Source organism: Halichoerus grypus, chromosome 2 (assembly GCF_964656455.1).
Source record: "Halichoerus grypus chromosome 2, mHalGry1.hap1.1, whole genome shotgun sequence".
NCBI classification, from domain to species: Eukaryota; Metazoa; Chordata; class Mammalia; order Carnivora; family Phocidae; genus Halichoerus; species Halichoerus grypus.
Window position 1 is genome coordinate 125,657,652 of NC_135713.1, and position 27,561 is coordinate 125,685,212.

General features: G+C 40.2%; 1 protein-coding gene across 3 annotated transcripts in view; it reads left to right on the forward strand.

The window, feature by feature from the left end:
• The first annotated feature begins 12,789 nt into the window (after positions 1 to 12,789).
• Positions 12,790 to 27,561, forward strand: part of AFF4 (ALF transcription elongation factor 4) — an 88,516-nt gene continuing 73,744 nt past the window's right edge. For all 3 annotated transcript variants that reach the window (XM_078067520.1, XM_078067519.1, XM_078067521.1), the window contains exon 1: positions 12,790 to 13,184. The gene's annotated coding sequence lies outside the window, so the exon portion shown is untranslated. The remainder of the gene's footprint in view (positions 13,185 to 27,561) is intronic.

The following is a 27,561-nucleotide window of genomic DNA, read 5'->3' on the forward strand; positions in this document are numbered from 1 at the left end:
GCCATTGATGTGACTTCTGAGGCTAGAACATAAACGATATTGAAAATTTTAAATGGGCTATCTCATGACAGCTGAATTTCTTCACAAAAAATAAAAAAAGAAAAGGAGACTATAACCAAAGTAAGTTCCTAAGTGAGTCATTTGTCATCCAAGCAAGGAAAGCCATTTACTGATGGCAGGCTCATTAAATCACGTGTGATTGCAGCAGTCAAAGAAATATAGCCAGAGAAAATAAACTTATTTAAGATTATTAGCCTTTCCATTAGAACAGTTGCTCAGAGTAGAAGATATTAAGACCGACATCAATAGTCAATTAAGAAACAAGGTAAGTGATGTCAACTGGTTTTCCTGGACTCTCTTTTTTTTTTTTATAATAGTTCTTGAGATGTAATCATCACACCAAACAATTTACCCATTTAAAGTGTAATTCAGAGTTTTGCAACCATCACCAGAATAAATTTTAGAATATTTTTATCACTCCAAAAAGAAACCCTGTACCTATTAGCAGTTTTTACTCATCTCTCTCCTAACCGCCCAGTCATTGGTAACTGCCAGTCTCTTTCTGTCTTTAGATTTGCCTGTTGTGGACATTTCATATAAATGGAATTATATAATATGTTGTCATTTGTGGTTAAATTCGTTCAATTAGCATAATATTTTCAAAGTTCATTTATCTATAGAATAGCATGCATCAGTATTTCATTTTTTTGTTGCCAAATGATACATATCCTATTGTATAGACATACCACATTGTTTATCCATTCATCCAGTTGGACATTTGTGTTGTTCTCCATCTTTTGGCTATTATGAATAATGTTGCTATGAACATTGTATACAGGTTTCTGTGTAGACATATGTTTTGAATTCTCTTGTGTACATACCAAGGAATGGAATTTCTGGGACATATGGTAACTTTATGTTTAAACTTTTGAGGAAGTGTCAGTTTTCCAAAGCAGCTGTAGCATTTTACAATCCCAACGGCAATTTGCGAGTGTTCCAATATCTCCACATTTTACCAACACTTGTAATTATCTGTCATTTTTATTTTATTTTATTTTTTTTTTTTAATTTATTTATTTGACAGAGAGAGAGAGAGCGAGAGAGGGAACACAAGCCGGGGGAGTGGGAGAGGGAGAAGCAGGCTTCCCGCGGAGCAGGGAGCCCGATGCGGGGCTCGATCCCAGGACCCCGGGATCATGACCTGAGCCGAAGGCAGACGCTTAACGACTGAGCCACCCAGGCGCCCTGTCATTTTTATTATAACCATCCTCATGAGTATGAAGCAGTATCGTGTTGTGGGTTTTTTTTTTTTTAATGTTTAAATTTTTAAATTTTATTTGTTATTTTTAAAATTTTATTTAAATGCAATTTAGTCACATTGTGGTTTTGATTTGCATTTCCCTAATGGCTAATGATGTTGAGCATCTTCTCATGTGCTTATTGTCCATTTACATATCTTCTTTAAAGAAATGTTCATTTAGATCTTCTGCCTACTTTGGAAAAACTGGGTATTTGTCTTTTCACTTTCTTGATGCTGTTCTTTGATGGACAAACGTTTTTAATTTTTATGAAGTCATTTATCTTTTTCCTTTCATTGCTTGTCTTTTTGGTGTCATATTCTTTTAAGTTTCCTAGACCTAATTCCAACAAGGAAGGGGTTCCCCCACACCCAACACCAAACAATTCTTGGACACCTGGTGGATGTCCAAGAATTCAACTCAACTCTGACATTATCTACCCCGAGATAGCATCAGATTCCACACATTAAGGGCTCAGTCCTACAAGATGCCTTCTATCCCCCATTCCGGATGCCAGACACAAGCCCCAGGCTATTACTTGTGCTTCTGACCGACCAGCTACAGATTGTGGAGGTTCTAAATAACCTCCTCCTTCAGTTCTTTTAATAAGCTAGAGCAGCTCATGGAACTCAGGGAAATAGTTATGTTTACCAGTTTATTAAAGGATATGATAAAGGATATGAATCAACATGCAGATGAAGAGATACACAGGTCGAGGTATGGGGTAAGCAAGCAGAGCTGCCACGCCCTCTCCAGGTATGCCATTCTCCCCCAGAAGCTCTCAGAACCAGTACTTTTGGGTTTTTATGGAGGTTTCATTGCATAGTGATGATTGATTAAGTCATTGGCCATTGGCTGATTCATCCTTTCTCCCTTCTGGGAGGTTGGGGAGTAAGGGGTTGGGGGTGGTACTGACAGTTTTACCTTCCAATCACATACTTGGTCCTCCTGGTAATCAGCCTCCATCCTTAGGTGAATCCCAAAAGTCACCTCATTAATAAACAAAAGGCACCTTATCACTCTCAGCACTTAGCGAATCCCAAGGGTTTTGGAAGCTGTGAGCCAGAAACTGCACACACAAGCACCAAATATATAAGAAATACAGCTGGCCATTCATATATAAATATACATTTAAATTATAAGTCACAATATCACACTATCTAATAAACCACTGCCTAATCCAAGTCTTAAAAACTTATGTCCATGTTTTCTTTTAAGAGTTTTACAGTTTTAGCTCTTGCAATTAGATCTTTGATTCATTTTGAGCTAATTTTTGTATATGGTATGAGGTAGGGGTCCAAATTCATTCTTTTGTATGTGGATATACAGTTGTCCCAGGACTCTTTGTTGAAAAGACCATTGTTTGCCTATTGAATTACTTTGGAACCCTTGTTGAAAACCAACTGACGATAAATATTAGGAATTATTTATAATTTCTCAATTCTATTAATCCATGTTGTCTTGACTCTTGATAAGCCCAGGGATGTTACGCCATACTGTCAGTTGTTTCTTCAAGGAATCAGTGTTGAGTTTGAAGTGACTGAAGAATTAGCCTCTAAGAGTAGTCTGAGAATATTTTCTTTTTTTTTTTTCAAGATTTTATTTATTTATTTGTCAGAGAGAGAGAGAGAGAGAGCATAAGCAGGGGGAGCAGCAGAAGGAGAGGGAGAAGCAGGCTCCCTGCTGAGCAAGGGCCCCGATGCGGGGCTCGATCCCAGGACCCTGGGATCAGGACCTGAGCCGAAGGCAGACACTTAACCGACTGAGCCACCCAGGCGCCCTGTGAGAATATTTTCTACATGAGAGAATATTTTCAAAGAAGGTGAGAAAACACTAATTCAGTATAACCTGAAGTTGATTGGATAAGATGTGTTACAATTGATGGTACTAATATGTGAGGAGCAGGATGAACAGATTTACACAGTTTTTGAAAATGTAAGGTGTCTGAAGCCTTGTGGCCAACATTTGAATTTATCATGTGTTATTGAATGAACAGTGTCAACAATGAACTTCATTTGTTCCTCTGGACTTAACCATCATGAGTTCCAGGAATTTCTTTCAGAAATAAACCTGGATATCCTGACTCTGCCACACAGTAGTTTCATGGTTTAGTAGTGATCAAAGTATTGTGATTGTTGGAGCTCAGGACACAGATGGAAATTTTTTTTTAAATGATGGTAAAATAATAAAACGTAAAATTTAACATCCTAACCATTTTCATGCGTCCGTTTCAATGGTGTTATGTGCCCATTGTTGTGCAACCATCACCACCATTGCCAGTATCCATCTGCAAAACTCGTCTCATCTTGCGAAACTGAAACTCTATACCCATTTAAAAAAAAAGTCCCCATTCTCCCCCTCCCCAAACCCCTGGCAATCACCATTCTACTTTCTGTCTTTATGAATTTGACTAGTCTTGGTACTCATAGAAGTGGAGTATTACAGTATTTGGTCTGTGACTGGCTTATTTCACTTAGCATAACGTCCTCAAGTTTCATCCAGGTTACAGCATATGTCAGAGTTTCCTTCCTTTTGAGGTTGAATAATAACCTCTTGTATGAATACACCACATTTTGCTTATCCATTCATTCATCAATGGACGCTTGGGTTGCTTCCACCTTTTGGCGATTGCGAATAATGTGAGATGCAAGTTTTTATGAATGAGAACTGTCCTCCTCCACTGTTGAACACGAAATGGTTTGGAAATTAGCTTTTACTGAAGACTCAAAAATGCTTCTTAATGAGTACAACCTAGAATTAGAAGGCAAACTGTTCATATGTGAAGACTTTTACCGCAGCAAATTATTTAAGCAACAGTAACTTTTTTTGAAGACAAGTGATGTCAAATTGCTTCACATACTTCCTGTGCTGTCAAAAGTTACAAAGAGAGGGGCGCCTGGGTGGCTCAGTCCGTTAAGCGGCTGCCTTCAGCTCAGGTCATGATCCCAGTGTCCTGGGATTGAGTCCCACGTCGGGCTCCCTGCTCAGCATGGAGTCTGCTTCTCCCTCTGCCCCTCACCCCGCTCGTGCTCACTCGCTCTCACTTTCTCTCTCTCTCAAATAAATAAAATCTTTAAAAAAAAAAAGCTTAAAAAAAAGTTACAAAGAGAGGTAAAATGTGCATTACCACCCGTGTTTGCTGCATATATCTTTTCTGAGTTCAGTGCCTACAGAGTTTTCTGGACTTCACTTCAGATGTAAAGGAAATTTTCATATTTCAAAATCCACTTATCTGTACAATTAAGGACCTCCCTTTCAATCTTCAGTTAGAGGTGATTGCCCTTCAAGATAATGATTTGCTCTAAGGCATACATCAAGAGAAGAACTTAGTGAAGTTCTATACATTTTTTCCCTAGAAATGAATATTCCTTTTTTTTTTTAAGATTTTATTTATTAGAAAGAGAGAGTGAGTGTGCACTCTGGAATCAGGACCTGAGCCAAAGGTAGACGCTTAACAGACTGAGCCACCCAGGCGCCCCAAGACATGAATATTCTTAATTAATATCACATGCCAACAGATCTATATCAGTATTTGGTAGTACCTATCTGTGTGAAAAGATGTTTTCCAAAGTGAAATAGAATTTCATTGCAGATCAGCATTAACAGATGAGTATTTGAAAGCACCTTTTTTTTAAATTGTAAGCTCTACACACCCAATGTGGGGCTTGAACTCAAGACCCCAAGATCAAGATTCACATGCTCTCCCCGCTAAGCCAGCCAGGCGCCCCTGAATGCACTTCTGGTGATACGAAACACTAATTTTGAATGTTATCTTCACTCCCTGCCAAAAAAGAAAAATTGTTATCCTCGTTAGTAGACTTGAATTACAAAGCTTACTAAATCACTATATTTTGAATTTTATCAAAAGAATTTATGGAAAATATTAAATCTATTGTTTTATACCTACATAAAATCCCCGATTTTGCCACTTGGCCTGCAAAGCCTAAACCATTTACTATCTTGCCTTTATAGAAAAGGTTTGCCAACTCTGGAGAGAAAGTGAAAGAGCTCAAGACCAAATCTGTATTCAGAAGTCGAGAAAAGGTAAAGGATCTCCTGCAAATGAGCCTGAAAAACAACATCCAGGGGGTTAAGAGGGAAACTCGAGGGTGGGGCATCTCTAAAAAATAGCAGAAGTGTTTCAAACCAGAGAGAATGGTCAGCGTTATTAAATGCCACTAAGGTAAAGACAAAGATTCAACTTTTGAATTTGGCAGCGTGGTCATTGTTGGCGTTCTTGGTGAGTGGTTTCAGTGGCATTGTGGTAGTGGACAAGACAGAGAGGAAAAGGTCGAGAAGATGAAATAATACATAAAAGTATTCAGCACTGGGGAGCCTGGATAGCTCAGTCAGTTGAGCGATTGACTCTTGGTTTCGGCTCAAGTCGTGATCTCATGGGTTGGGAGATGGAGTCCCCCATCAGGCTCTGCACTCAGTGGGGAGTCTCCTTGAAGATTCTCTCCCTCTGCCCTTCCCCCGCACGTGCACGAGCGCACGCACGCACATGCACTCTCTTTCTCTCAAAAAAAGTATTTAGCATCATGCCTACCATAGAGCATATACAGTAACTATCATCGAAGCAGACATTGTTGGTGCCCCATCCGTCTTCCCTTGCCTCTATCATTTCAAAACTGTTCAGATGTTCCTGATTTTGTTTGCTTGAAGACTCTCGTGCTGCTGGAGTCGGCTCTGCTCACATGCAACAGGCTGGAGCTGCTGGTGAATGAACATCCCCAGGAGCGGCCTTCACCAGTGACCTACAGGAGTCGTATAAATACTCCAGCTCTCTCATCCCCCAGAGGGGGAACTCTGAGGGATGTGTTCTCCAGTTTTCTCCCCAGTTCCCTAGTAGTATTAAAAGTGGGAAATCCTGGCACTTACGCAATTTGAAACAACTGCCCCCAGAAATTTGATTTGTCGTTTTGACACTTGAAATAACAGTGAAGATTTGGATTGATCATGGCCCCAGATGTTAATGGTCTCCAGCTCAGGTTGAAGAATAACTATGAAGTGGGACACTGAGAACTGAAACCATCTACATCCACAAGAGTACTGTCAGCGTTAACATAATGTAATTATTTTATTGTCATCTTCAACATAGCTACAATTCCAGGAACATTTTAACCAGGAAGAGAAAAATTGCAAGGAGCTTTCTTGTTCATTTCAGGAACTTCTTAAAATCCCATTTATTTATTTATTTATTTATTTTTAAAATATTTTATTTATTTATTTGACAGACATAGCGAGAGAGGGAACATAAGCAGGGGGAGTGGGAGAGGGAGAAGCAGGCTTCCCGCTGAGCAGGGAGCCCGATGCGGGGCTCGATCCCAGGACCCTGGGATCATGACCTGAGCCGAAGGCAGACGCTTAACGACCAAGCCACACAGGCACCCCTTAAAATCCCATTTAAATGAACATCAGACTGCTCCGCTTTTCAGTAGATGACTTTATTTTTTAACTTTTTTTTTCTCACAGTGCTGAATCTTTTCTATTTTTGCAGTAGATGACTTTAAATGACTGCGTACACTGTGATAAGCAAAATAGCGGCCCCCCAAAGATGTCCATGCACTAATCCCTGGAAACTTCGAACATGCTATGTTACATGACAAAGGGAAATAGGGTGGCAGATAGAATTAAGCTGCTAATTCAGTTGACCTTGAAATAGAGAGATCTTTCTGGGTTATCTGAGTTGGCCCACAGTAATCACCAGGGTTCTCAAAAGCAGAAGAGGGAGGCAGAAGAGAAAGAGTGATGTGATTTAAGAATGTACTCACCCAGCAATTGCTGACTTTGAAGATGAAAGAGGGTACAAGCCGAAGGAGGTGGATAGCCTCTAGAAGCTGGAAAAGGCAAAGAAAGGGACTGTCTCCTAGAGTGTCCGGGAAGAAACAGCCTTGCCAACAACCTGGTCTTAACCCAGCAAGATCTGTGTCAGAGTTCTGACTTATAAAATTGTAAGATGATAAATTCGTGCAATTTTATTTTCATTTATTTATTTATTTATTTATTTTTAAAGATTTTATTTATTTATTTGACAGAGAGAGACACAGCGAGAGAAGGCACACAAGCAGGGGAAGTGGGAGAGGGAGAAGCAGGCTCCCAGCTGAGCAGGGAGCCCGATGCCTATGTGGGACTCAATCCCAGGACCCTGGGATCATGACCTGAGCCAAAGGCAGACGCTTAACGGCTGAGCCACCCAGGTGCCCCAATTCGTGCAATTTTAAGCCCCTAAGTTTGTGGTAGTTTGTTAGAGCAGCGATAATAACGAATACACTCTCCAAGATTCTTAAAAACACTTACTTTGCTGTGTCCACTAATCCTAACCTATTATGTCATGATTGTCACCAAATCCTAATCAAGCCTCCTGATTGAAGAGCCCCCTTAAACCAGACCCCAAAATCTTCCCCCTTGGAAATGTTACTGAGACTGTCAAAATACTGATCTCTGTTACCCGTAAATAGTAAACTCAGTTTTGCCTATCACCATATTGTTTGGGTGGTATTTTTTGGGAGGGGAATTTGACAATTGTTTTATCCATGTGCCTAGAATAGTACCTGCTATATATAGGTGTTTAATAAATGTTTGATATATAATGAATGAGTTATGAGTTTCTAAAATAATATATAATGATATTTATGTAGATGAAGTTGTGACTTGGTATTTCCTAAACCTAGATGTGACTCTCAGAAAATAATTTTAGGGGCAGCTGGCTGGCTTGATCTTGGGGTTGTGAGTTCAAGCCCCACGTTGGGTACAGAGATTACTCAAAAATTAAATCTTTTTTTAAAATTAATTTTAAAAAATCATAAATTTAAAGCCTGAATGAAACTTTGCAATATCAGCTTTATTCATAATCATTAAAAACTGGAAACTCAAATGTCTTTCAACTAATGAATGGATAAACAAGCTATGTTATATCTATATAATAGATTACTGTTCAGCAATAAAAGGGAATAAATTACCGATACATGCAACAACAGTGGATGAATCTCAAAGTCATTGTGCTAAGTGAAATAAGCGAGATTTAAAAGGCTACAAATTGTATGATTCCATTTATGTTATAGTCCGGAAATGGTAAAAATATAGGGAAAGAAAGTATATCAGTGGTTGCCAGGAACCGGGGTTGAGGTGAGGGGTTCACTACAAAGGAGAATGAGGGAATGTTTTGGTGTAATGGAAATGTATGTCCTGATTATGGTGATAGTTACACAACTGTACACATCTGTCAGAACTCATTAAGAAGGATGCATTTTATTGTATGAGAATTGTACCTCAAAAAGTGACTTTAAAAAAACCAGAACTCAGGGTGTCTGGGCGGCTCAGTTGATTAAGTGTCTGACTCTTGATTTTAGCTAAGGTTGTGATCTCAGGGTCGTGAGATGGAGCCCTAAGACGGGCTCCGTGCTGGGAATTGAGCCTGCTTAAGATTTTCTCTCTTCCTCTCCCTCTGCCCCTTCCCCTTCCCTCTGCCCCTCCCCCTTCCCTCTGCCCCCTGCCCCTCCCCCTTCCCTCTCCCTCTGCCCCTCCCCCTCTGAAAAAAATTTTAAAAATAAAAAACTTAAAAACCAGAACTCTACTCAGAATTGCTACTGAACAATACATATTGAATACTTTGTTAAAATCTTTCATGTAAATAAAACAATCATATATTTCTTTGAGGTTTTTTTCTCTTACAGCTATATGGTTGTTATTTTTTACTATTTCTCCATTCTGTGCAGTTGACTTACATTCTAGAATATAAAAATAGAGACAGAAAATTCACTGTTAAATGGATGCATCTGATTAAATAAAATGATAAGAGTTTTAAAATGTTACCTATTGAGAAATAATTCTAGGATTTTTTTCTCTCATTGCTGATAGGGAAGAAAATTCTTATTTGCAGAATAATGCCATAGAAAAGTCTCCATTTTTTAAAAAAGATTTTACTTATTTATTTGAGAGAGAGACTGAGAGAACGAGTGGGAGGAGTGGCAGAGGGAGAAGCAGACTCCCCACTGAGCAGGCAGTCCAATGTGGGACTCCATCCCAGGACCCTGGGATCATGACCTGAGACAAAGGCAGATGCTTAACAGACTGAGCCACCCAGGCGCGGAAGTCTTCATTTTCTACCCTCAATCCCCCTTTTTTGTTTTTTAGGTAAGGTCCTCACTTTATACTGAAAGGTTATCAGGTGCCTGGGTGGCTCAGTCGTTTAGCGTCTGCCTTTGGCTCAGGTCATAATCCCAGGGTCCTGGGATCGAACCCCACATCGGGCTCCTTGCTCAGCAGGGAAGCCTGCTTCTCCCTCTCCCACTCCCCCTGCTTGTGTTCCCTCTCTCGCTGTCTCTCTCTGTCAAAAATAAAGAAAAATCTGGGCGCCTGGGTGGCTCAGTTGGTTGAGCGACTGCCTTCGGCTCAGATCATGATCCTGGAGTCCCGGGATCGAGTCCCACATCAGGCTCCCTGCTCATCAGGGAGTCTGCTTCTCCCTCTGACCCTCACCCCTCTCATGTGCTCTCTCTCTCTCTCATTCTCTCTCTCAAATAAATAAATAAAATCTTTAAAAAAAAAATAAAGAAAAATCTTAAAAAAAAAAAAAGGTTATCATGATCCTTTACAGAACAAAAAGCATATCATCATTTGGTTAGCATTTGTTCCGAGTAACATTTATTCCAATATAAGTAAAGGAACTTTCTTGTAAAGTTTATTTAATATCAATTTGCATCTTAAAACTTCTTTAATTATTGTATAAAATGATAAATAATCTTCCTTTTACCCCTTTTCATCCCCACTCCCTCCCAATATAGCCTTGTAAATCTTCCTAGGCCAAATTTGAAAGAAAGCAAATAAAATTGGCACAACTTCTATGGAGGACAATTTGGCAATATCTATCAAAATTAAAAATACCTTTTGATCTAAAGGTTCCAGTCGAAGGATTTATTGGTATCGTTGCCCTTTGCATGGTGTAATTAGTTATCAGTTGCTGCTTAGTTTGTGATAATATTGGCTTGGCAACAATCTAAATGTCCAGCCATGGGGATTGACTAAATATGATATTTGCATACAATGGAAAATTATACTGCCACTAGGAAGAATGAAGCAGTTCTTTATGTAGTGATATGTGATGATGTGTAGAAGCAGAAAAATGTTCACCTTTAGCCCAGAGAGGTGACCTATAGCCCGCATAGTTTAGATAAGGATCAAACAGGGGCTGACTGCTCCATTTTTAAAGGGTCTCATGACTGCCTGTAAATCTCACTGATAGTTAATATCCAGCCAAATGATAAGCACCAGAGAAATCTTCCAAAACTAGTCTTACTAGCAGAAATTTGAGGAAGACGTTTATGATGTAATACTCCTTGCACGCCCTTGAGCTCTAAGCAGATCACCCCTGGCTTCATACAGCAAAAGTGCAGCTCCTTGCCCACAGCTCCTGTTCTCATGCTATAATAATAAGCACCTTTTTGCACCAAAAACGTCTCAAGAATTCTTGACCATTTGCTTGTGGCCCCACATCAATATGGAAAGATATCCAGGATATTTTAAGTGAAAAAAGGAAAGAACTTAACAGCATATATAGTATATTATCTTTCCTGTAAAAAGAAGTACAACTGTTTTTTTTTTTTAATATTTTATTTATTTATTTGAGAAAGAACATAAGCTAGGGGAGGGAGGAAGAGGCAGGGAGCCCAACGCGGGGCTCAATCCCAGGACCCTGGGATCATGACCTGAGCCGAGGGCAGACTGCCAACCGACTGAGCCACCCAGGCGCCCCTGTATAACTGTATTTTCATGTTTATTGATAACATCTCTTGGGAAGGATACATTAGAACATGCATAAATATATGCTAAATGATTGCCTCCAGAACTATGGTAGCTGAAGGGCAGGGATGGGAGCAGGAATTCTTTTTCACTCTATTTCGTCATAGTGCTTTTTGAATTTTGCATTAGTATACTTCCTCATTTTATAGACATATAAAGATAAAATCTATACAGATATAAACAGTGAAGCTTAAAAAATAATAGGTGGTCAATTCAGAATTTTAAAAAGAAAAAAATTATATTTCTATTGATGTTGGTGAATTACCATTTGTTAGGGCTGATGAAAGCATTTTCTTTTTTTATTTTTATTATTTTTTTTTTTTTTAAAGATTTTATTTATTTATTTGACAGAGAGACACAGCGCGAGAGAGAACACAAGCAGGGGCAGAGGGAGAGGGAGAAGCAGGCTTCCCGCAGAGCAGGGAGCCCGATGTGGGGCTCGATCCCAGGACCCCGGGATCATGACCTGAGCCGAAGGCAGACGCTTAACGACTGAGCCACCCAGGCGCCCCAACATTTTCTTTTTTTAAAAAAAGATTTTATTTATTTGAGAGAGAGCAAGGATGAGAGAGAGAGAGAGAGCGCAGGTGCACAAGCGTGGGGGAGGGGTAGAAGGAGAAGCAGACTCCCTGCTGACCAGGGAGCCAGATGAGGGACTTGATCCCAGGACCCTGGGATCATGACCTGAGCAGAAAGCCGATGCTTGACAGACTGAGCCACCCAGGCACCTGATAAAAACATTTTCATACGCACATTCCTCATAATAGTTTATCACAAAGCTCCTCAAGACCCTTGAACCTTATCAAAAGCAATCTTCAAAATGCTTTTTTCAAAATTAGCATAAAGTAGCAAAACAAAATAAGACAACACAGCTTCCTGAAGCTTCCTCACAGAAAGAAAACAGGTGAGAGGCAGGAGATTATAAAGTGTTTTTCAAATGATGAGCCAGAGGCAGTTTCTCTGAACAATTACCAAACTGGGTTCTATGAGACCCTTTGAAAATCCTGTCTGGTCTGTAACTATTATTTTACTCTCAATTAAATTACAGCTTGCCCTGACGGGCAGGATGTTAAGAGATGAAGGAAAGTGTTGAAAATGATATCCTGAAGAACAGTCTTAGTGGCAGAAAATGTTTCGATGACGAACAAAAAGGGCTGGCGAGGCTTCACGGGAGAAGCTCAAGGGAGGTTCCAAGCATCCTCCTGCAGTGAGTCCCCGGAGACTTCCTTTCTCTGCCGACCTGTTGAGGGCCGCTGGCCTCGGGGCACCGACGTCAGCACCGGGAAGCCGGTCTAGGGGGCTTCGGCTTCGGCCAGACCCCCGCCAGCGGCGGACGGCCTGACCCCCGTCACCTGAGCCCCAGAACCGGTCCATCCGGCTCGGCCCGTCCCCGCCCTTCCGAACCTCGGTAGCGGCTACGTGCACAGGAGGGTGTGATCTGCAGGCCCGGTCCTGCCCGACCGCCCTGCCCTGCGCGGCCGCGGGACGCAGGAGCTCGGGCCTAGGCCACCGGGGCCGGTGCTCCGCCTGTCCGGGGTCGTCCGACCCGACAGCCGCGCACGTCACCGCCCCCGTGTCGCCTCCCGTCACCGCAGGCCCCGCGGCCCCGCAGCCCCCCAGCTTTTCTGGCGGGGCGGGGCGCGGCGTCGCCACGTGACGCCTCGCCCCCGCCCGGCCCTGGTCACATGGGTGGCACGGCCGCTGCGTCAGTCACAGTCCTGGCTGAGGGAGCCGAGTCGCCGTCGCCGCCGCCGCCTCCAGCGGACGGGGCGGGGATCCCGGTGCCAGGTCCTCGTCGGCCCGCCCCTGCCGCCTCAGTCGGCCGTCCCGGGCTGGGCCCGACCGTCATGGAGCGGGGCGGGACCTCCGCCTGTTCCGTGTGAGGCGCGTCGCCGCCGCCCCCGCCTGCGCCTTTCCAGCCCTCCCGAACCCCCGCCGCCGCCCGGAGCCCCTCGCCCTTGGCAGCCTGTCGCCGCCCGCCTCCCCGCGGGCGGGCTCGTATGCGCGTCCGGTGAAGGTGCAGGCCCGGCGCCGCCGCTGCCGCAGCTGGGAGATGGTTCGGGCCTAGCGGAGCAGGGATTGGAGGTGAGACGGGCCGACGGAACTGACTGAGGGCCGGGCCGGGCCTGGCCGCCGGGTGGGGGTGGGGGAGACGGAGCACAGGGTCCGCCTGGGGGCTCGGGGAGACCTTCCAGGCCAGGGCTGTTCGATCCGGCTTCGCCCCTCTTCTCCCCGTTTCACCCCCCGCCCTCGGAAAAAATAAATAAATAAATGAGGCTAACCCATCCTAACAAATATTCCCAGAAATCCATCTTTTCGCCGTTTCTCCTTTCCGCTTTCGTTTCTTAATCCGTTCCTGCCCTCAGAAAATTCCGTCGACTGATTTGTTACTTTTTAATACCCTCTTCAATTGGAAGTTATTTCTAGTTAAAGAGAAAATGGGCCTAGATTCTGGCTATCATTACTCAACTAGTTCTCGCTTTCCCTCTCGCGATCCTGCGCACGTCTCCCCCCCCCACCCCCACCTTCTCTGCAAAAAAAAAAAAAAAAAAAAAAGGAAAAAATTTTCCACCTTCGTCTAGCGAAGGGGATTAACTAAAAATGAGAAGGTGGGGGGTGTAATACTTGAATACCCCCCATAACTTCGCAATCGTTCTGTTATCCCGATAGCTCGTATTTGGATATTGATGTTTAGGCCTTTCCTCCAGCTTGCCTGTGCCCGGGGTTAATCTCGTAATTGACGTCAGTGCTTTGTTCCTTCCACTTTGCTGTTCCTTCCACTCTTTGAGGATGGATCATGGGGTATAGGACTTTGAGGAGTATCCTTATTGCTTTTTCTCTCACAATAGATACCATTTATAGGAAGTTGAAAGTACAGATCTGAAAGGCTCGTGTGTGGAGTTCAAGTAAGACGAAGAGTTCGATTTAGGGTTCTCGTAGTCAGTTGCAATTCAGAATTGTACGATCTCTTTCCTGATGGCCTTATGGAAATTTTAACCTAAGGCCAATCCCTTTTCCAGTGACCGGTATTTGTCTTGACGGAATCTAAGCTGTAGGTGTCTGTGAATAAGATGTTTGTAAATGTGACGTTTTAAAATATGTGTTGATTTTTAGGACTCAGGTGTTAAAAGCTCAAAGCTTTGTTTCCATATTGATTCTGCAAAGCTTTGTAAAGTGCTATTTTAAATTTAACTGTACTTGGACTTATCAAAGTTGAAATATTTATGAGAATTTGCTTAATTTGGCATTTGATAAGGAGCCTTTGTGGCCTGCGAATCTGCTTGGAATCATCTTCGGTCATATGTGCATAAAGAAGTGTTGGCAAGTGGCCACTTGGTTTTTAACAAAGCTGGCTTCTTTAAATTTCTCAGGTTTATTTTCCTTATTCATCACTGCATCTTTCATTCTCCAAACATTTAAAAAAAACCCTCAAGAAGTTATTTTTAATTATCTTTTAGAGTCACTACCTGGACGCAGTATATGTATTTTTTTAATATCACCAGTTTCATTCAGTTTGTGGTGGCTTGCGTGCTGATGACTTCGGTTTTGTTAGCTCTGCAGGAACAGCAGGCAAATTCTACTTTAAATAAAATATTGCGTCAAGTGGGGACAAGATAGCATGTCTGTGAATGACCCAACCTTTACTGTCTGGTAAAAAAAAAAAAAAAATCTTAGCTGTGTTAATTGGAAAGTGCTCTACAGTTTTGGGGTGTAAAGATGATTGTACAGTGCTTTGGTGAAGCTCTGTAATTAAGAATTCCTAAAGATATAATATTTTCATTCAGATTCACTTTCTACTTGTCAGATGACATATATTCTCTGTGTTCTTGAGTTATTGTATGCTGTTTGTAACAGTTGATACATTCTCCTTTTGTATTGTAATTTTCTTATAGGTCTCTTGTAGTGTGTTTAGAACACTAACTATGTATCTCTCCATATCCTCCCCAGTATTTTACACAACTATTAGGTTGAATTTGAATATGATATCCAACCTAAATTTCACAAAAGGGTAATCTAAAGAAAACTATGAGCAAGTGATCAGTATTTGAAGGGGAAAAAGTGACTATCAGCTGCAGAAGATGACAGAAGATGAAGCCTTCTAAAAGTTATTTATTTTACCTGTTTTGAAGAGTTAAGGTAAATGCCATGGCTTTATGTGTACCTGAGAGGAACAAAGAAAACCGGTATTTCTTCTTTTGTGGCCATCTACTGGTTTAGAATGGAGTCCAAAATGTATGAGGCCTTCTCTTCATAGTATTTTTCATAAAGTCTGAGAGGTGTTCTTATAAGTATTGAAGACATACCTGGACAATGATCCAGAAGTGCAGTGTGTACTATAAAAGTTGATGACTTAGGTTTTATTTTTTTATTTTATCTCTATTCTCCGGGTAGCTTACTATTAAAACTTTCCTTGTGTCAACTATACTCAAAAAAATTTTTTTTAACTTTCCTATATAAGGTACAGGGTTCCCAGCTTTTGAACTCCCAATCCTCATTATATTTTACTCATTTCCTTTTTCATTTCCTCTGATAAGTTGGAATGATTATGTTTGATTTCTGGGACGGTGTGTGCCAGTCTTAGTTATTGTGAAATAAGGTGTAGTCAGTGATTAAAGACTGCTTAAAGCTAACCTCACTCTGCTGCTTTTTCCTTTGCTTTAAGAAAAGCACCCCTACTTGAAGTAAGTTTTTATACTCATCTAGGTTGTTTGAAGTGATAACTCTAGTACATGGAAGAGGATGTAATAAACATGACAGTTACTGAGTTTTGGCTGGTCATCTGCATTCCTGTTTGTCTTGATGTTCATTTTCACTAGCATCATATCCTAAGAATTTTAATGGTATTGGCATACAGAAAATATTAGAACCACTGAATTCATTTCCAAAATATTCCCGAAGCATTTTAACATTGGGACTACTTATTAATTCTGTTTTTGAAGGAAAAAATATTAAACTCTACCTTCTTCAAACGGCTAAAATTCAAAACTCAAGAAACAAGTGTTGGTGAGGATGTAGAGAAGGAGGGACCCTTGTGTGCTGTTGGTGGGAATGCAAACTGGTGTGGCCACTGTGGAAGACAGTATTTCCTCAAAAAATTAAAGATAGAACTATCCTACAATCCAGGGATCGCACTACTGGGTATTTACCCAAAGAATTTGAAAACACTAATTCAGAGGGATATATATACCCCTATGTTTATTGCAGATTATTTGCAGTAGCCAAACTATGGAAGCAGCCCACGTATCCATTGATATACATATATATGTATGTGTGTGTATATATATATGCATATGTATATATATCCATTCATATATATGTAGACGCACACATACACAATGGAATATTACTCGGTCATAAAAAGGAATAAAATGTTGCCATTTGCTATTTGCAACAACATGGATGGAGCTAGAGGGGATAATGCTAAGCGAAATAAGTCAGTCAGAGAAAGACAAATACCATCTGATTTCACTTAAGTGGAAATTAAGAAGCAAAACAAATGAACAAAGGAAAGAAAAAAAAAACAAACCAAAAAACAGACTCTTAACTCTAGAGAATAAGCAGATGGTTACCAGAGGGGAGGTGGGTGGCAGGAATGGGTGAAATAGGTGAAGGGGATTAGGAATGCGCTTGTCTTTTTAAAACATTTTTATTTTAATTCCAGTATAGTTAACATATAGTGCACTGTGCAAGAGGAGTGCACTTGTCTTGATGAGCACCTGAGTAATGTATGGAACTGTTGGATCACCATATTGTATACCTGAAACTAATACAGCATTGTGTGTTAACTACAGTAGAATTAAAAAAAAAAAAAAGAATTGGTAGATACAACTAAAAAATAATATCTACCTGCTTCATCAGCTATACTTTATTTAAAAATTTGTAACCTGAGGCATGTTCTGAGGGAAGGCATTTCATGTAACTTTACCTCGGTTGGAGTGCCAAATAAACCATGGTGGTGGCTTTTAGGTGGGTAGACAAAGCTTATTATTGGGTACCATTTTAAACTGATTTTTTTCGATTATTTCCTAGGATGGGTAAAAGAACCTTGTGCATTGTGTTTCTGAAGTTATGTGTGTGTGGTAGGGGAAATCAGGGAATGACATGGATAGATTGCCCTAGAAAGCCAGTTTGGTTTTGCTACCAGTTACTGTCATGACCTATCCTGGGACTGGTTGCCCGGAGCTTAAGGGCTGAATGGCTGTCATGATTTTGTTAAGTTAGAGATGCCTAGTGGGTTATGATTTTTCACTTTGACTTTGCTTTTCTTCTCATCATTATGGTAACACCAGTTTTATGGAGAGGTGAGTATAAGCCAGTGCTCTGCATTGATAGGCCTTCCCACCTCTTTGCAGTTGCTTCCATTTCTTCCATCTGGAATATCACTTTTCCTTTCTTGTTCTCTACCTGTTAAAATTTCACTGTCTTTTAAGGCCCGGTGCAAATACTGTTGCCTTCCTAAAGTTTTGCTTGACTCCCCTCCCTACTCCTTTGGCACCTAGCTCCTTTGAATCCCTGCATCACTCTGTTATCTCTCTTATTTGTTTTGTTAACTATGGGACCATAGCCTGCTGCTGGGTGACATCCAGCACAGTGTATCAGGGAAGACATCTTAGTAAAATAAAGACTGTTTAATACTGTTTCAATATGTATTTCTTAATAAGGATTAAAATAATAATCCAACCTTTCACTGAGGAAATTAATACTAATTCCTTAGTATCATCATGTATCTAGTCAGTGTGCAAATTTCCCTGATTACAGTTTTTGTTTTAATGGTTTGTTTGAATTAGGATCCAAATGAGATTGTATCTTTTTGTTCTTATTCGTGTTTCTATACATTTGTTAAAGAAGCCATGTCTTTGCCCTATGAGAATTCTCACCGTCCAGATTGTGCTGATTACATCCCTGTGGTTTCATGTAATATGTTCCTCAGTCCCTTTTTTTCCTGTATATTAGTAGTTACATCTAGAAGCTTAATCTGATTGAGGCTTGAATTTTTATTTTTAAGTAAACTCTGTGCCCAACATTGAGCTTGACTTCAGGACCTTGAAATCAAGAGTCACATGCTCTACTAACTGAACCAGCCAGGCACCCTGAGGCTTGATTTTTTTCTTTTCTTTTTTTAAGATTCTACTTATTTATTTGACAGAGAGAGACACAGTGAGAGAGGGAACACAAGCAGGGGCAGTGGGAGAGGGAGAAGCAGGCTTCCCGCAGAGCAGAGAACCCGATGCGGGGCTCAATCCCAGGACCCTGGGATCATGACCTGAGCCGAAGGCAGATGCTTAACGACTGAGCCACCCATGTGCCCCTTGAATTTTTTTTTTAAATGGCAAGATTACTTCATGGGTAGTGTTGTGTACTTCCTCTACACTCTTAAACCTTCAGCCTGGCTTCTCATCTTACCAGTGAAGTTGCTATTACCAAGGCCATCTGTGACTTCTGTATTTCCAAATTGCATAGTCATTGCTTACTCCTTTACCTCTTCTCTGCTAGCTTTTGTTTTGTTTTAAAGATTTTATTTATTTATTTGAGAGAGAGAGGAGAGAGCATGATCAGGGGGAGGGGCAGAGAGAGAAGGAGACTCCCCACTGAGCTGGGAGCCCAACATGGGGCCTGATCCCAGAATCCCAGAATTATGATCTGAGCTGAAGGCAGAAGCTTAACTGACTGAGCCACCCAGGCACCCTCTGCTTGCTTTTGTTAACCGTTTTCTCCTTGATACTGTTTTCTTCCTTGACTTTTATGACTCCCTTTTCTGCCTTTCTGCCTACCAGTTGCTTTTTTGCAGACTGTTAATTCTGCTAATCCCTTGATATCGATAGTTCTGGATTTTAGCCTTGGCATTCTTGATTTCACTCTTGTGGGTGATCTCATCCATTTATATTGCTTCAGCTACCATCTTTAAGTGTTTTGTGAGAACCAGAACTCTTTCATTCAACTGAATACCTCCCTTTAGATTGCTCGTAGGGACTTTGTTTTAGTTAGGAGAGTGACATACATAACTTAAGCAAAAAAGAATTTGTTGAGAACATATCAGGTATCCAGTGAATTCTAAGAAAGGCAATCAACCCATAGGAGGACAGCTAGAACTCAGGAACAGGTGGATCCAGGGGCTGCAGATGTGGTTAGGAATATCTCTTTAGGGGCGCCTGGGTGGCTCAGTTGTTAAGCATCTGCCTTCGGCTCAGGTCATGATCCCAGGGTCCTGGGATCAAGCCCCACATTGGGCTCTCTGCTCTGCGGGAAGCCTGCTTCTCCCTCTCCCACTCCCCCTGCTTGTGTTCCCTCTCTCGCTGTGTCTCTCTGTCAAATAAATAAAATCTTTAAAAAAAAAAAGGAATATCTTTATTGCTCAATAGATGCTCTTTGTGTGTTCAGTTAGTTCTCCCTTGTTACAGACCAGCTTTAACACTTATTAATGTCTTTTGAGTTGTAAATTTTACATCTGTTACTATCAGAGACTGTCTTGACTCTCAATCCCAGTTCCAGGAAAAGGACTCATTAGGTTATATGTCCACCTCTGGACCACAGAGGGCTACACTGTAATAACATGCTCTAACTGCAGCATTCCAGAGAAGTGGAATAAAAGGCACTCTAAAACATAGTTGTCCCCCTCATTCATTCCATGGCTATTTAATACACACACAGCCCTACTTTTTCTTATATTTATATATTTAGTATTTTTTGAGCATACTCTAACTATCTGTATATACCAGCAAATACCCTCAACTCTTCAATGGAGACAACCCAAATTCTATCTGGCTAACACGTCCAGAGGTCATTGTTCTCTCAGTCCAGATTCGAAAGGTGATATCCTTCGTTAATTGGGTCTAGATATGCTTCGTCAATGTCTGAAAATTATGGGCTAAATACTAAATTTAATCATCCCTGACATAACTGATACACAGTTGTGGAAGAAAAAAACAACAAAACTAAAACTCTTAGGGAGGGGAGAGGAAGGCATCGTTGTTCCAAAACTAGTACCATATCTTGCTGGGCAGGTACAGTGTAAGGTAAATGTTAAAACCAGCCAGTTACATGGGCCTTCATTAGTTGACCTACTTCCTTGCAAATGGAGTGAGTTCTTTGGTAAGCCAAATGAAGATTTTCAGTTCTGTCAGCTAGGATTATTTTCCTTGTCTATTGTCTTAAGTTAAGGTTAACACTGAGGATATCTGGAAGGAGTTTTATGGGAAGGCAGTTATGTGTTGTGTTATGTATGTGTGTTATGTATCCTTAGCACAAGGATCAGTAAACTATGGTTAATAGGCCCAGTGCTCCCTTTTGTATGGCCTGTGAACTGAAAGTGGTTTTTACATTTTTAAATGGTGAGAAAAAATCATAGTATTTTGTGGCCTGTGAAAATTATAGGAAAGTCAAATTTCAGTGTCCATAAATAAAGTTTTAGTAGAACACAGATAACATACCCATTTGTTTCTGTATTGTTTGTAGCTCCTTTTGCTGCCACCATGACAGAGTGTGGTGACTGTAGGGCCTACAAAGCCTAAAATATTTACAATGTGGCTTTAAAAACGTTTGTCAACTCCTGTCTTAGCAGATCTGTGGTGGGTGCTTGGGTTTGAGGACTGTTTTAGGATTGAACAGTTAGTTACACAGTCCCTATTTACTGTGGTGGTAGTTAGGGTTTTTTGATTGTAGAATGTGTGTGTGTGTGTATGAATAGATATAAATAAATTAAATATATATATATAGGGGCGCCTGGGTGGCTCAGTATGTTAAACATCTAACTCTTGATTTTGGCTCAGGTCGTGATCTCAGGGTTGTGGGATCAGGCCACATCAGGCTCCGCGCTCAGTGGGATGTCTGCTTGGGATTCTCTCTCTCCCTCTCCCTATGCCCCTTCCCCCCACCCCATGCACTCTCTCTCTCTCTCAAATAAATAAATAAATCTTTTTAAAAATACGTATATATGTACGTATAAAGCAGGTGTGGTCTGGGCATTGGCTTAGCTTTAGTTAGGGATTCAGACTTCATTGAACCCTTCAACTGTAACCTGAAGGTAGCGTAAATGGGGGCAAGACTTTCCAGAAAAGCTGGGGGAGAGGTAAGGCTAGAAGCTGATCAGGTAGTTTCTATAAGTGTTCATCATGTACAAATTAACTCTACAAATTAATCCTCTAACCCCCAAGTCTTCCACTTTTCCTGCCTTGGGGAAGGTAGCACTATCATTGCTTTTTCCAGAAACCTGCAACTTGTCCTTGATTCCTCTGTTTTACTTGTCACATCTGGCTGGTTCCAAGATTCTACTTCCTTAACATCTTTGAATTAAACCCTTTCTGTACAATATCTACATTCCTAGTATTACTGCCTTAATCCAGGCTTTCATTTCTCACCAGGATTGATTATTCCAACAGCCTTCTCATTTGCTTCCTTACTTCTAGTAAAATAATCTACTCCACCCTGTATCATAGTAGTTTTTCCCTCTAAAATACAAGTCTGATTTCATCACTTATCTTCTTAAAACTCCTTAGTAGCGTTTGATTTTCTGTAGTATTCTTCTAACAGAGATTCTTCCAACATTAATGAGTTTTATGTTAACTTCTGAAGCACTGCTTTGTAGCCAGCTACTCCCTTAGGAGTTTGTTGCTGTGTTTAGATTTTGTTTATAATTGCGTTTGTGCCAAGTTATAATGCATTGTACTAATGATTTTGCAGTGGCTCAGACAAGGAGAGATGGTAAGTAAAACTGGATCATGTCATGGTAGGTTGTTAATATAGGCAGGCGAAACCCAAAAGAACCCTGGCATTGTACTTAGCCTCATGTTCTCACTGTGAAATGTATCTGCTGGATCCCCTCTATATAATTAATCGATATGAAACAGTTTGTTTGCAGTATCAGTGTTTTGTTCCAAACCTCAGCAGTGATTATATTAAACACACATTTATGTAGATTTCAGTAAGGTACTAAACCACAAATGGACAAGATTGCTGGAGTTAACAAGTGAGGCTTCTTTAAAATTGACATTTAAGGACTGCTAGCTGGTATGGTAGTATGTGGTTGTATTTCCCTAAACTAGGAAATAAACATTTGCAGTTTAAATCCATTTAGTATAACATATTTATAAGCATTTTCTTCATTAGTATTATTGAAGTCATGTTATAGAAGTGGTTTAATAATATAGAACCAGACCTGAGACTGCCTATTTCCAGGATGGAATACATCATTGGTCTAGTTTCTACAAAATAACATAATCTGTTACATTAATGTTATTTTAAATTTGTTTTGTATTTAATTTTTAAAATTTTAGTTTTACAGTTGCATAAGAGCTATAAACATAAAGAGTTCATACCTAATTTTATATTTACTATTGTTAACAGAATAAAGTCCACATTCAAGATCTAGGAGATTTTGTTTTCTTTGAATAGTTTAGATCTGAGAAACAAACCCTATAGGTCTAGTCTGATCCCATATATCTCTCCAGTCTTACCTTTTATTTTGTACTCCCCCAACCCTATTTTCCAGCTACACTTGATCTACCTCTTTTCCCTGTGTGTGCTGTGCTCTCTCTTCTGGTGGTTGCACTAGTTCTCTCTGCTTAGAACCAACCTCCCTCCCTCTCTTCCCTTCTTCCTACCTTACCTTCCTCCTTCCCTCTGGCCATTTTTCTCTAGTCAGACTAGCTGCAACCAAATCTTGGAGATGAGGGTTACTTTAATTTTTTTTTGTTTATATCCTTGGCATTAGCCCAGTGTCTGGCACAGTAAACACATTGGTTAAGTAATTGTTGAATGAACTAGAATGTTAACATGTACTTTATGTATAGTATAGGTCTATACTGAAGAGATAGGTTTTAAAATCGGAGTTGTAAAGCCTTCAGAATTCCTTCCGAATTCTGTTTAAATATGTTACAAGTCTGAATTAGAAAATATTTTGAGGGGTGCCTGGGTGTCACAGTCGGTTAAGCATCTGACTCTTTGTTTTAGTTCAGGTCGTGATCTCAGTGTCGTGAGATCTGAGCCCTGCATTGGGCTCTGTGCTCAGCATGGAGTCTGCTTGGAACTCTGTCTCCTTCCCTTCTGCCCCTCCCCAATGTGCACGTGTGCTCTCTCTCTCTCTCTCTCTCTTAAATAAATAAATCTGTATATCTACTTTTTAATCTCACTCACAATTTGATCTTTCAAAGTAAATTTTCTTTGTGCCATGATAAATAACTCATAATTTATGAGTTTCTGTTCCAATGATTAAAGAGCAATAGCCTTAAATGGCCTTAACCTTCTTAAAGCAATATTCCTGTTTACATTTTAGTAGAACCTTATTAACAGAATATAGGGTAGGGGCGCCTGGGTGGCTCAGTCGTTCAGCGTCTGCCTTCGGCTCAGGTCATTTTCCTGGGGTCCTGGGATGGAGCCCCGCATCAGGCGCCCTGCTCAGCAGGAAGCCTGCTTCTCCCTCTCCCACTCCCCCTGCTTGTGTTCCCTCTCTCGCTGTGTCTCTCTCTGTCAAATAAATAAATAAAATCTTAAAAAAAAAAAAAATTCTAACAGAACATAGGGTAGTTAGGACTGGGGCTGATTTAAATTCATAAGCTTTGAGCATAGGCTTTTATCATTCAGTACATTAGCATTTTCCCTCCCACATTTATTTTTTTATTTTTATTTTTTAAAGATTTTATTTATTTACTTGACAGAGAGAGACACAGCGAGAAAGGGAACACAAGCAGGGGGAGTAGGAGAGGGAGAAGCAGGCTTCCTGCCGAACAGGAAGCCTGATGGCGGGGCTCGATCCCGGGACCCTGGGATCGTGACCTGAGCCGAATAACGACTGAGCCGCCTAGGTGCCCCCCTTCCACATTTTTTATAGTATTCTAAGGAACTAAATATATTTCAGGAAATCCAGGTACTTTGTTACCACCTTTCACATGTGCAGATGATGAAATTATTGAGATAATTCCTTTTTAGTGTAAACTCCAAGGAACCTTTGCTGTATAGTGTTTTTAAACTTTTGTTTAATGTGCTATGTGCATTTTTAAGTAAAAAAATTGCTTTTATTTTGCAGTTTGGACTTGTATTATTTTCTTTTGGCTTCCTCAGGTACTACAAATCTAAGCAGCCTCATAGTGCTCTGTTGAACAGATAATTTCTTTCTGGATGTTGTAGACTGAAACATTCAGTTTTTACACCTCAGTTTGCCAAGTATGATTCTGAGATTTTACAGTCTAGCACTTACATTTGGTGAACATTTGAAAGTACAGGGTTTAAGTAAAAATAGAAATTGATCATTTCTGTACATGTGTTTTTTTTTTATCTTGAACATATGTTGTTTTCCTTTTAGATAAACTCTTGTAGAAAAATTCCTTTAAAAGCAACAGAATTCATTTAGTATCAATATTAATGCTTTTATTGGATTGATAATATATTGAATGCGGTAAAAGGAAGGCCTACTCTTTTCTTGGTACCAGATATAACCAAAAGTCTTAGGAAATGGGAGACTATCTGTGGGTAGAAAACGAGGGATGACATCATCTTCTGAAACCCAACTTTTAGTGGGTATTCCCACTGACTGTTTGACTCTTGGGACAGTAACGCTACAGTTGTGATCTTTATAAAATTCATCACTTGTTTTGAGTATCTGTTGTATGCCTGCCACTCTGTAAAGCACTGGAGGGGAAAGAGGGGTAAGTTCAAAGATATCTATAGTTCTTACTCTCTTAGAGGCTTATAATAAGGAGATGACTAGGGAGGGCAGATAGAATAGCAACAAATAATCCTAATGTAAGGCAAGTGTTAAGTGCCAAATGAGATACAAAGAAATGCTTTGGGAAGTAAGTAATTTTAGTGACGGAGGAACCTTGGAGGGCTTCTTGAAGGAAGTGGGGTATGTGGTAAACTTTGAAATGTATGTATTTAGAAATGGGGAGAAGGAAGGACATTCTAATTAGAAGGACTAGTTTGAGTAAAGATCTGGATCTGAACGTGTGTAGGTTATTTTCAGGCTCAGATAAACCCTGAAGGTTTTATAGAAATGGCTGAGAATTGAACTGTGGGCAGTTTTAAATCCTGGGATGAGAACTTTGGACTTAGATTTTTCATAGAGCTTGGAGTTGTTGATGACTTTTAAGCAGAAGAATGTCTTAAGTAGGTCTGTTTTATGAAGATATAAAAGTAATTATCAATGCATACATTACAGAAGTTTCCAATAAGAGACCTTTGTGGGTTTTAGATATTTGCATGCTTTTAAAGTAAGAAGCTGAGTCAAAAGGTTTTCTTCTTTTTAAAAGGAACTGTAAGCTCTCAATTTTAACTATTCTCTCCGCCCATTTATTCATCTTCCAAGATGAAAATAGACTTCTCAATTTATTTGTCCATATGCTTTGGTAGTAACAATTTTTGAGATAAGTTTAAACTAGTTAAATTTCGTTTACATGTATCTCAAATATTAGTAAAAGCACAAGAAGTATATTTGATTTGGTTTTGATTCTAAAATAGCTACGTGGCGTGTAAAACTGTGCAGGACTACTAGAAGGAGCATGTAGTATTATTATTGAGAGAAACATTATCTAAAGGGAGGCAGCTGCTTCCAAGTAATATGAATAGTCATATGCTTACCCTTAAGTGTGAGCATATTTGTATATGTAATAAACATTTCTTTTCTTGAATTGAGGTTTAAAGTTGTCTAATATTTTTATTTTATTTTATTTTAAGTAGGCGCCACACCCAACATGGGTCTTAAAGCCACAACCCTGAGATTAAGAGTCACGGTCTCTACCAGCTGAGCCAGAGAGGTGCCCCTGACCACTGTCTAGTGTTTTAAAAAGAATAGGTTTATCAGTAATCATTAGTTTGGAAAATACTGTTTCAAATTAGTTACTGCACAATTGAATGTCTGCTTGGTAACGTAACATACATTGATCGTGGTACTGTTTGGCCCCTAAGGTGAGGAAATAAAGTTTTGCTGTATCAGCAAAAGCTTCGAGAGGAAGTGAATTGAGTTATAGTTATAGAATCAGGTTGTATAGCTTGACAGGTGAGTAAAGAAATGTGTTTCAATTCTGGTGGATCTAAAATAATGCAAATGTTAAGTGTCTGCTGAATTAAAATTTGTTGCAGATGGTATCTGATTTTAGTGTAATTATGAGTATTAGTTATTCCAATTTTGAAATATTGGTATTTTGTGGTATCAGGTGAAGACTATCATGATCTTCAGGTATTATTTTGTAGTAAGTGAGATAACTGTCCCTTTCTAACCAGGCCATGAAGTTCATTAGTTTACTTACTCAAGTCATTGTCCACTAGGTTATGTTCTAGGTGTGCATTGCTGCACACAATACACATTCCCTGATCATCATCTAGTGGGAGAGGAAATATTAATGACCATCAAAAGAAGTGTATAGTTAATTGTGATAAAGTACTATGAAGGAAAAGGGAGTTGTCTACATGAATTTCCTGAAGCTGAAAAGAGCACTACAAGTTCAAATAAATAAATAAATAAATACCGACCGACCCTTGGTGGGAACTGGGAAGGGAGGGTAGTAAGATATAAAATAAATCTGATGAGATAGGTGGGAGTCACATCAAGTAGGAAGTCAGATCATTGCTTTGTAGGCCATATCAAGGACTTAAAGTTTATTCTAACGTAAATGGAAAGCTTGTTAAAAATTTTTAAGCAGGGGTTGGGTGACCCAATCTGGTTTGTGTTTTAAAAAGATCACTTTGGCTGCTGTATGAAATAACGAATTAGGTAGAGAACAGGGGAACCAAGAATCCAATTAGAAGGCTGTAGCCTTTGTTCAAGCTGTAAAGTGATGACTTGTTTTGAACAGTGGCTGTGGAGAAAGTAGTAAACAGATAAATTCAAAATATATTTAGGGAGGGGACGCCTGGGTGGCTCAGTTGGTTAATAGGCATCTGTCTTCTGCTCAGGTCATGATCCCAGGGTCCTGGGATCGAGTTCCTACAAAGGGCTCCTTTCTCGGTGGGGAACCTGCTTCTCCCTCTGCCTGCCGCTCCTCCTGCTTGTGCATGCTCTCTCTCTCTCTCTCTCTCTGACAAATAAATAAGTAAAATCTTTAAAAAAAAAAAAAAAGGGCACCTGGGTGGCTCAGTTGCTTCAGCAACTGCCTTCAGCTCAGGTCATGATCCCGGAGTCTGGGATCGAGTCCCGCATCTTCCTGCTCAGTGGGGAGTCTGCTTCTCCCTCTGACCCTCCCCTTCTCATGCTCTCTCTCTCAAATAAGTAAATAAAATCTTTAATATATATGTACTTTGTATATATATTAATATATATATATATATTCAAAGAACATGAGCAAACAGGTTCTTTATCTCAAAAGAGAAAGTGTGATAATAGTGTGTATTTGGGTATTTTTATTGTAGGAATATAGATAGTATTTTTTTTTTAAGATTTATTTATTTGACAGAGAGAGACACAGCGAGAGAGGGAACACAAGCAGGGGGAGTGGGAGAGGGAGAAGCAGGCTTCCCGTCGAGCAGGGAGCCCGAT